Below are 11,588 nucleotides of genomic sequence, written 5' to 3' on the forward strand. Positions count from 1 at the left end.
CCAACATTGTCAATAAATTCTATTCTCTTTATGAAGAGACTATAAAAGGAATTCATCCAGCTGTGAAGACTCCTCTAGAAATATGTTTTTAGTTTCCCTTTGAAGCTCATTTGGGCAGAAAGAGTGAGCCAGGGGCCCTAAGTAGTTGAGTAAGGTAACCAAAATTCATGTGCAAGATTCCATTTCATTTACAAATAAATCTGTCACTTGTCCACTTCTTGGATTACACATTTTATTATGTATATAAATATCCTTATCTCAAAATGGAAAGCAAAAAGTATGTTGTATAATTTTATCTCATATCACTTAGTTTTTTTTTATTCTATTTTACTGACCCTGCCTAAAGGACAGTATGTTTCTGATATAAAAGTCACCACTCAAGATTAATGCCTATAGATAATAACTGCTACCCTAAGGTGAGTGCTCCCTATGTACAAGATACCTTTCCAGCAACCATTGGACATAGTTCGTTCCTACATCTTCCCCTTACTGTGTGTGCAAGTTATCCATGCCTTAGATTTTCATCTGTAATATGATTACAAAAAGATTCATCTCATGGACCTGTCATGAAAATCAGCAGTCATGTCCCATCTCCCCATTTCCCCTTTCCCTGCCTCAGTTACTGCTTATCTACTTTCTGTCCCTATAGATTTGCCTATTCTTTTCATTTGAGTCAATTTTTATAAATGGTGTGAGGTAAGGCTTCATAGTTTTGCATTAAGCTCTCTACTTGTTCCATCACTATTTGTTGAAAAAAACTGTTCCTTCCTCATTGAATGATTTTGGGACCCTTGTTGAAAATCACTTGACCATAGCTACATGGGTTCATTCTGGATTCTCAATTCTATTCCACTGAACTATCTATTCTTACTCTGGTGCCCCTTTGTCTTGATTCCCGCAGCTTTGCATTAAGTGCTCTCAGGAAGTGTAAGTCCTCCAACTTTGTTGTTTTTTAAGATTGTTTTGACGATTCTGAGTCTCAGGAGGATAGTTTTTTAACCTTACTCTAGCTGGGGGAGTTTTCCAAAAGGAAGAGAGAGAAAACTGTCCTGGGTGGGGTGTGGGGGTGGTGGAGACTTCTGAGTGATTGGACTGTCTTTTCTCACAATCTCAGCATGGAGTATATCTCTTGTAGCTAAAGTGGCAGAAGGCATTTAGTAATACATTAATACTTAAGACATATTATCTCTCTGGTATTTTCCATATTACATACTTTTGTGCAGTAGCAAATATGAACAAAGATAAAGCAATAGAATTTTTTTAAAAAGATGTTATTTATTTGACAGAGAGAGAGAGAGAGCATGAGCACAGACAGGGAGAGCTGCAGGCAGAGGGAAAAGCAGGGTCCCCACGAAGCAGAGTGCCTGACATGGGGCCCCATTCCAGGGCCCTGGGATCATGATCTGAGCCAAAGGCAGACACCCCGCCCACTGAGCCACAGAGGCGCTCCAAAGCAGTAGAATTATTAGCACTGGTTAGCAGTGATGCTCCAGGCTGAATCCTTCTGTTGACAAAGAGGCCTGCTGTTGGCATTAAAGAGGCACTTGAGAGAACACAGGCCCTGGCAGTTTGGGCAATCTCTGCTCTCAGAAAACTCTTCCGGGGACCCCAGCCCCTAGGAGTTACTAAAGCCCAGAGGTCACTCTGAGAGGTCATGCTGAGTAACTCATGTCACTGTCAGCCTTGTTTCTTTTTAAGTAATGGGAGCTTATTTTTCCTGACCTTCATTCCACAAATACTTGAGGATTTGGAGTTAAATTTAGTAAGGTTTAACATTTTGATTTTATGCACTTCCCGCTCTAGTCTTTTGTCACCTCTCTATTTTTATTCTCTGTATTTATCCTTTAGCTTAGTTTGACTTTATTTTTACTTTTCACCCTATCTATTCTTGACTTTACAGTGTATATTTTACCCTTCTTTATATCCTTTTTATTTAGCTCAAATATTTATCCTTAATCCTTGTTTCTTTAATTTTTTAGTTATATCCCTTTTACTGTTTCCTTTTTATTTTATTTTATTGTTGATTTTTGAGAGAGAGAGAGAGAGCAGATGGTAGGGAGGGGCAGAGGGAGAGGGAAAGAGAGAATCCTAAGCAGGCTACACGCCCAGCACAGAGCCCAACACAGGGCTCCATCTCATGACCCTGAGTTCATGACCTGAGCTGAAATCTAGAGTTGGACACTTAACCGAGTGAGCCACCCAGGCACCCCTCCTTTTTATTTGTTTAACCAAATCTATTACTTTATTTTTCTGAGTTATTCTTGGCTCAGTCCTGGTTTAAAAAAGGGGGGGGGGGCTTACTTTTGTAAGGAACCGTATAATGTTTAACCCTCCCCTAAGTCCCTATGGAATAAGGCAAATTCATTCTTCACAAGCCTACTTCTATATATTTTTAATTGGATTTGTGTTCATTTTTCATGAAATTACTAAAAGATCCTTTCATTCTTACATTCTGTGGGTTTAGTGAATTTTCTTTTCTCTCCTCCCTTTGTGTTCCTTTCAGAGTCAGGAAGTTCCTAAAGAGTCATTTGATTTCTTTAAATACAGGAATACATAAACCTCAAATGCCTTTAGGGGCCAAGCTGGCAATAAACAGGAATGAAGCAAGCTGAATATAAGAAAAAGTCACCTAAGGAGGGGCGCCTGGGTGACTCAGTCGGTTAAGCGTCTACCTTCAGCTCAGGTCGGGATCCTGGGGTCCTGAGATCCAGCCCTATATCCCATCTCCCTGCTCAGTGCAGAGCCTACTTTTCCCCTCTCCCTCTGCCATACCCCCTGCTTGTGCACTCTCTCAAGTAAATAAAATCCTTAAAAAGAAGAAGAGAAAGTCAGCTGGGGAAAGAGAATTAAATTTGCCTTATTTTTACATGATTGTGGCTTAAGCACATAATCTCATACACATTTATATAATATTAGAAGATTTATTTTGAAGATGAAATGGAATACAAATAAAAAATATAAATATTGAATTTTCCTGAATACTTTCATAGGTTTTCTTACACAACATATACACATAGAAAGTGTTTTTCCTTTATTTAGCTGACATGACTGATCAGGTGTTCGTTGGAAGCCTCCAGCCTCTGAGTTTCAGCAGAGGAAGAAAGGTTTACTATTGAATCCATTTCAAACCTTAGACCAATCCAGTGACATAAAGTATTTTAAATATCAAACTTTTGAGAGAAATGCTCACATCTTGTATTTCCTGCTCTCTATCCTGTTCTCATTCAAAATGGTGAAGAGCGCTGGGGGCAGAGGGATACATGTGATTTTGCACCAGAAGAGATCATATGACATTTATTCTCCTCTCATCATGTGGGCTTATGGCTGCTGAAGCATAGTTGGCTGGTACTGTCCTGGGCTGCTTCTAGCCTCTGCTGCTGATTTACATGGGCTTTTCTCCACTGTCTCATGCTAACCAGGCCTGCCTTTAGTGATTGGTTGGCTATAGACATGACTCTCCTCCAGGTCCTCCATTGGTCTCATAGTCAGTAGCTCTCCCTTCTGTTCTGCTGTGAATGACTGCTCCTACAAATGGCAGACATGATGACAAGCCCACTGGCTCTCAGCCTGGAGCCAAGATAGGGTTGGTGTCTAAATGAGAGCTGCTCTCTTCATGGCCACGCACAACAGCTTTCTTGGCTATGCTGGTTCACCTATACTGGCCCAGAGCTTCTACCCAAGAGTCCCTTCCAGAATCTCCAACTGTGAGCAGGGAAAGCCACTCTCCCTTCGATTTATCTGACTCTGCCCATTCTCTACACCAAGGCCCAAAGATGGACAATCACAACACACTTCTATTCCTTCTGATTCTTTCTTTCTGTCCTTTCCCACAACCCCAGAAATAGAATGGTCGGGTGTCGACCGACCACCGCCACCCCTTGTGGTGCTCTAGCCTCCCCACCTGGCCATCCCAGCGGGAGTCTCTTCTCTACATTAACTCTACAATCTCAGTTTGCAAGACTTAGAAAAATGTTAGCCCTTTCTCTCTCCCCGTTAACTGGATTTCAAGAATATCATCTCACTGTAAATCTCAAAGAATGTCAAAAAAGGAGTATTACCTTATTCTTGCTCTCACATCGCTTCTGTAACAGATCCAAATCTCCTCCAAAGCTAAGCAGGAAAATGGTCACATACTTGGAAAGGCACAATTATACTTTTCTCTAAATATCATCACTGTTACATTTTCCTTCTTTAATTGGTTGCTTCTTTGATTTGGAACTAAAATATCATGCATTTTCTTCTTCACTAATCTGTCACTGCCAGGCTTGTATTTTTTGTTATAGTTTGCAATGCAGAATTTAGTCTTGAATCATTTAGGTGAGAGAGATAATTATTTTTATTCACAATGACATCAGCTGATCACAAATGTAGGTACTTTGAAATATGGGTACGATATTTGCACCATGGTTTTTATACCTAGACTAGCCATTCTTAGGCTATTTGTAAAATTCTGCTCTTCTGAAATCACTTGATTTTTTTTTTTTTTTGCTCTTGCTTAACTGCATTTGGTAACTTTCCTTTGTAGCAATTTTCTACAATATCAATACTCAGATGATAAAAAAGAATCATCCTAGCTCGTTTTCATAAATTTAAAGTCAGAGAACTTTTTGAAATTTAGTTCTTAGCTTCACAATTATACTTCATACCATGATTTCTATTTTTGCAAACTGACTTCAGTGTAGCAAAGTGGGTCAGATTATTTTCCACCAGTTGAATTTCCTCGATACAATTTCACTAAAAATGAGTAGATTTCATGTGATATGTTTATGTCACCACATATGGATGCCCATGCAAGGTTATATTCACTATGATGAATTGAAATGTCAGGCAAATGACCAAGTTTTTGATCTGATCTTGTCAGGTATCTAAGGTAGGGATTTTTTTTTTTTTTCATGGCATAAAACAAACTGGTTGCTTTGTTTTGTTTTCACATTTTAAGCAATCTCTTCAACATTTTGCAGAACTAAGTCCTTCAATTGCTGCTACCACATTGTGTAACAATTTACTGAGCAGAGCATAGAACTGTCTGGGTATTAAGGAACTGGGCCATATTTAGTTCATAGCAATACATCCATAATGTTTTAAATGATAATTGGCCCAAGTTAATTCTTTAATAAACTGTAATTGCCACATTTTGTTTTGAGGCTTCACTTTTTAACTAGCCCTTTCACTGATTTTAATTTCACTGAAATTTAGTTTAAAGAAAACTTCAGGCTTAGTAAGAGAAAGTACACAACGCATTCTACCAATTAGTATTTGTAGCTGACATCCAGGTGCCCGGATGGAGTAGAGAATGTAAGTGGACGCCTTCACTTGTGTGCACCACATACACAGACACTGTGGACTTTGGGGTAGCATCCCTGGCACCTTTGCTTCCGTATGATGCTGAAACACATGAAACAAATCAAGTAAGGGGATATTTGCATCTTTGCTGACTCACTTGACATAAACAAGCAACCAGCCCCCAAAGGTGAATGCAAATGAAGAGTGAGGAGATAGAGAATGTGGGAGGGAATCAACTGGAAAGATATTTTTCCAATTCGTGATAAGACCTTGAGCCCTGAAGAAGCATCCACAGGGAGAGAGAGAACATTTAGTACCGATATACGAATGCATAATGATAGCCACACAAAGGTGTGTAAAACTTACAGGTAATAGGTTAGCATTCTACATATTAATCCACAGCTCCTAGATCAAGTTATAGAACATTCCAGCATCCTACAAGATTCCTTGCTGCAATTTCCCAAATTATATCCCATGCTCCCCCAAAATAATCAATATTCTGATTTTCAAAACCACTAATTTTGCTGGATCTTAAAAGCCACATAAATGGAATCATGCAGTATGTATTCTTTGGGGGCTGGTTTCTTTCATGCAATATCCATGAGAGTAATCTATGTAGGGTAACAATTTGAAATATTATCAGAAACACTTTTTATTCTTGGCAATTTGTATTGCTCCCTTAGTCTCTTCAGAGGGGTGAGCAGAACCCAGCTACCAAAAAAGGAAACACTGTTTGACTTTTAGTTCCACACTAGGGATTGATACCATTTTAGAGATAAATAGTTATGAAAACCAATGTTTTCATTAGCAAGTGCTAAGTTTTATTGGGAGAAGAAAGGAATTTTATGTTCAGTTGAGCCAAAGCTATAGGATTAGATAGAGTTCATTTAAAAGTTAACTAGACACTAAGGAAATATTAAAATAAGATATGTAAGGACACTTTCTGAAATACAAGAAAGGCTTCTTTCCAAAAATACATACCAATTCTGTTTGAGGTTAGTGATTCCACTTCTTGCCTGCCGATCCCATGACACGTGGAATTCGAATAGCCCAGGTGGCAGCAATAACTTGTAGTTTACTAGCAACTTTGCTGGGTCCTCTCAAGAGAGTATGCTTCCTGGGGATGAGGACCTCTAACTTGCAGCATCCAGAGTTGCAAGGACCAGTAGCCCAAAATCACCTGGTGCGTTGTTGGGCATGATGGTAAGTGAGGCTACTCCTGCTTCCACCCATTGGTTCTCAGACACAGTGCCACATAGAGGTCTCTGATTCAGTTGACACACTGCACCCTTGATCTCTGCAGAGTACTGCTCCAAACTGTCACTTTAAGCTGTGCTTCCAGTAGGCCATTCTAGAACATTCTACCACTCCAGAAGTTTCGGGATGATACAGTATGTCATATGACTAATGGATCCCATGGTAGTAGGCTCATTTCCTCACCTCCCTCATTGTGAAGTGGGTTGGCTGTTTGAATGCTATGTTGTATAGGTCCCATGCCTTAGATCAGGCACTCTATAAACCCTTGGATAGTGATGCTGCCTGAGGACTCTATGGACAGGAAAGGAAAATTCACACCCCAAATTGACGTCTGTTCCTATCACTGGCCCTTCCAGGATGGAAGGTGTTCGATGTAGTCAGCTTGCCAAGTGGCTGGTTGGTCTCCTTGAAGAATAATGCCATACAGGGAGCTCAGCATTCCTCTCTGTTGCTGACAGGTTGGGCATTCTGAGGTGGCAGTAACTAGAAGAGCCTTAGAGAGTGGAGGTCTATTCCATTGGGACTAGTCATAGCCTCCATCTCTGCAACTGTGACTACTCTATTTGCGCATCTCTTGTGCCCATTCTGTAGTAGACCAAGGACTCACTCACATCAACTGACCAACTTTTAGGGTGAATGCTTTTTGTGGGGTATTAACAAATGATACAAACACCTTCATACTTGAGGCCCACTTTCATTATGTCCATATACCACTACCCCAGAACTTCTTGGCTATGATCTTTTTCTTTATAGCCCATTTGCCACTTCAGGAGTCCATCTGTATTATCATCCTGGGCCATCTCTTCTTCCTCACAAAGCTCAAACGTCTGTCCACCGGGAGGATTATCCTTTGTCACTGACTTCCAAGGCCACCCCTGTCAGATCAACATCACAGTCTAAAAGGCTTTCTCTACCTAACTCCACTTCCTTTTTCTTTTATCTTGCGTGGGATTAATGCCCCCCACCACTCTTCTCAGTAAGCTCCTTTCACTCCTAATGCTGTCTCAGTGTCTGTTTTCCAGAGAACTCAGCTGACATGTTCTCCCTTCAGAGGAGTGGTCTTCAGGGGAACAGAGGAGGAAGAACTGTATGCATGTGTCATATATATATATATATATATATATAATTTTTTTAATATATATATAAAAGAGTGAACAGAAACTGCTTCATGTCAGGGATGGGCAATGATAACTAAGATAGGAGGAAGAATTTAGAATGAGAAGGGGGGAAAGAATATAAGTCTTCTCCTCACCCTTCAGAAGTTTTGGAAAAATTGGTGAGGTTGTCAGATTTCCCAGGTGTACAGGTAGACAGGAACGAAGTCATCTTGTTTGGATGCTAAAAGAAAAGATAACCGCAGAAGAAGGCTGGAGAATTCCTGCTACAGTAGGTGCTAAATGTAGCAATGGATTCAAATGACACCCAGAGGAAGAGCATGAGGAACAGAAGAGAAAACATAACATTGATTAAAATTGCAAAATCGGATTTTGAATCCCATTTCCGGTGGTCTAGTCGTGTAAGCTTGGCTAATTTATTTTGCCCTTCTGAGCCTTAATGTCCTCATCTATAAAATGGGGATAATGAACGGAACTACAGCAGAGGGTTAAGATGAGGTTGAAAGAAAGCAATGTTTATTCAGTCCTTAGCGCAGCACCTGGCCCAGGCTACTGATTCTGTAAATGGTTATTCTTTGATTAAATCCGAAGAAACACCAATATCACACGTGTCACCCCTCAAGGAATAAATGATAGTGCACATTTTTCCCCAGAAGGATTGCAAACATATGGCTGAAACTGTGCCACCCAAATTGTACCATCTTTGCCCTTGCAAACAAATCTACTGTTCGTAAAATAACTTGAGTCTCCCACTCATCCCCCAGGAAAGAGAAAAGATGTTAAAGAAGCAAGACCAGGGCTCTTCATGATTCCCTCACACGTAGATACTCAAGCAGAACTTGGAGTTAGAGGAACTTTCAAAAAGAGGGACATACCCAAGACATTAGGAAGTATGTACTCCTTCAACCCTGTACGTGCCACATGGCAAATTATACATCCCACATACCCCCCCACATCATTATGCCGAACATGTATCATAGCGTCTCATCAGAGCCTATTTAATTATGAGGACAAGCCACAATGAGGAAGTGGAAGGAGCCCCAGGAGAAACTTGTATTCCATCCCAGGACCAGGATTTCTGCTCTGATGTTTCTAATTCTGTACATCAAAACCTTCACATCTTGTCCCCCTTTGCACAGACCAGGGTTTGCATTCCCTGACCATTCGCCTCAGACTGGGAGTGTATCTCATCTCCTCATCCTCCAGGGTTCTTCTCCAGAACTGTCACACTGGTAAGGATCCTCAAAACTGTAGTGTCTACCTGAAGTGTCCCAAAGACTGCCAAGCAGAAGAACTTTTATATTATATGCATTGAAAATTGTTTTGCTTCGTGATTTCTTACCTTAGTACAATCTTAATATATAATAATAATCTTTGAGCTTTTATTATGTGCCAGGAACTGTCCTCAGGTATTTACATGATTTTGAATGTAATTCTCATGTTAACCCTACCTAGTAGTATTTTCATACCCATTTTGCTGATAAATAAACAGAGGCTAAGTTAAGTAACTGGCTGAAGGGCATCTAACCAGGAAGTAAAATGCTCTGCTGCTAGGTAATTCCCTGGAGGAGACTGAACTCCAGGAGAGCCTCCTGGACCTTCCTTATTATACTTTTATGGGAGTCTGCTCAATTCCTTCTATTATTGAAACAGACCCTGAGAATCTGGCTGAACATTAACCTCTTCGAACATGCCTGTATTTCCGCTTCTGAAACAAGTGTATATGCATTTTTAAAATTGTGAAAACATAAAAACATATAAAAAGTAAAATGTAGTAAATTTATCTATAAGAAAGATCCTTGGATCTCTGCAGAAATGCACCATTCTTATTTTTAGAAGTATATAACCTTTGAAAGTCTCATTCTTTAGAACAGCTCATTACAAATTTTAACACACATAGGACATCACTCAGGGATTTAGTTAAGTTTCACTGTCTGACTTGGAACCCTGGCTTTCTGGAACAGACTCCCAGGGGATGCTGACTCTGTGGTCTGGGGACCCCACTTTCAGTTGCACTTCTATGCTGCTACAAACACACGCAATCTTCCACCCACACCAGGAACCTAACCTCTTAGCCCCATTCAGGACACTGGTGTCCTTCTGTATCCCACGTGTGCCCTGTTCCTACTGCTGGATCCAGCCCCCACCCCGCCCAGGCCTGACTTATTCCCTTCATGTCCCTTGTCCTCGCCTTACAGTCCCTACAGACTCTGACAGATGTCAAGGGCTTTTCTTACTCCTTGCACTACATTGAGACTGATGTTCTCTACTCTCAACTGAGTCTCCAAAATTTCTACTCCAAACCTCCTCTGTCCTCAGGCTCCAACTGTTCCTCTCACTCAAATCCCCCTGCAACCTCATCACTCACTTGAGAGAGAGATGTCAGAAGGCATGCAACCTAAGCTGTCTTCTCTCTCCCATCAACCTCTAAAGGACTCTGTAGCTACATGTGCTTGTATGTCCTTTTCTGCATCAGTGGTGTCCCTCCTGCTTTCCATGGCAACCCTCTGTCTGGCCCCATGATCTAATCCATCCCCACCCTCTCTAAAACCCTCCTTCCTCATTTTCCTCCTCTCTTCTCTCTAACATATTCCTGTCCTCAATCTATGACTTACAAACATGCAGTCCTTCAGTAGGAGAAAAATCTTGCCCTTGGTTCTAACCACTCCTCTGAACCCCACCTCCACCTGGATGGCTCTAAACTCATCACATATGAGCACAACGAAACCCCTGACTCCCACACCATACCACACCCCACATCTGCAACTCCTCTAACCTTCCCATAACAGCAAGTGGTTTTACTGGTTATGCAGTCACTCAGGCCAAATACCTAGGAGACATCCTGTTGTGATTCTACCACCAACACACTCCCCAAATCTGACCCCTACTCTCCATTTTCAGCGTTACCTGTCCAGTCTAAGCCACGCTTATCCCTTCCCTAACTTGTTCAGCTTCTTCTCCTGTGTCCATGCTTGAACTCTTGCTTTCTTCTGCAGTCCATTCTTCACAAAGCAGCCAAAGAGAATCTGAAAGTTGTAAATCTGATCGTGTCACTTCCTTGTATAAAATCCACAATGGTGTCTGTCTTCTTGCATGTAGAATAAAATCCAAAGTCCTTCCCTGTGTCTCTTGGATGTCTCCTATCACTTTCCCTGTGATAGGGAAATTCATCAAGCACCAAACACATTGTCTTTTTTGTTCCTTGAATATGCACTCAATCTTGCTTCATGATCTATGAACATTTTCTTTCCATAGATGGAAAAGTGCTTATTTCATGCCTTGTTTTATTTTCATCAAAACACTTTGAAGATCTGAAGTTGTCTTCATTGCTTACAGACTGTCCCTCCAGAATAGAAAGCTCCAGAATACCAGTGATCAAGCTCACCTTATTCACTTAGCAGTGAACAAGCAGGTAGTGGGCTCTAATAAATATGGTCCTGTTGAACAAATAAATGAATGAGTTACCTATTATTCCTGGAAGCTACAAACTGGTTCTCTACTCTATAATTCACTGTAATAAACTTCTAGAATGAACAGTCTGCAACCACTGCTTCCCCCTTTCACACCCTCCCTCCCCATTGTCTCTATGCTGTGACTTTTCCCCTTGACCTCCTTCTGAAACTGTTCCCTTGAAGGTCACTATAGTGTTTTAATCAACAAACCCAACTGCCTTTTTGAGGCCTCAGCCTCCTAAGCTCTACACATTTGACACTTTTGACCACTTCCTTTTTCTTGTAGAATCACCCTTCTACTTAGGCTTCTGACAGTCATCATCTAGAAAGATTGCTCCCAATCTCCACCATGGTTCTTCCCAGTGGTTTGAGATAAGGCTGTATTGTCTTAATTCTACATATTTGCCTTTGGTGAACGCATCTCCTTAGACCTCAGCTCTTACTTCTTTGCTCAGGAGTCTAAGCAGATCCCTGCATCTCC

General features: G+C 41.0%; 1 long non-coding RNA gene across 1 annotated transcript; it reads right to left on the reverse strand.

Annotated features, from left to right (window-relative positions):
- Positions 1-5,008: 5,008 nt before the first annotated feature.
- On the reverse strand, positions 5,009-7,035 carry LOC116877114. The gene is made up of 2 exons (XR_004384546.1): positions 6,265-7,035; positions 5,009-5,385 (listed from the first exon to the last, which is right to left on the reverse strand). It is a non-coding gene; the product is annotated as an uncharacterized LOC116877114 (long non-coding RNA).
- Positions 7,036-11,588: the final 4,553 nt, after the last annotated feature.

The sequence above is a fragment of the Lontra canadensis genome, unplaced genomic scaffold (genome assembly GCF_010015895.1).
Source record: "Lontra canadensis isolate GAN:19392208 unplaced genomic scaffold, GSC_riverotter_1.0 scaffold50, whole genome shotgun sequence".
NCBI lineage: Eukaryota > Metazoa > Chordata > Mammalia > Carnivora > Mustelidae > Lontra > Lontra canadensis.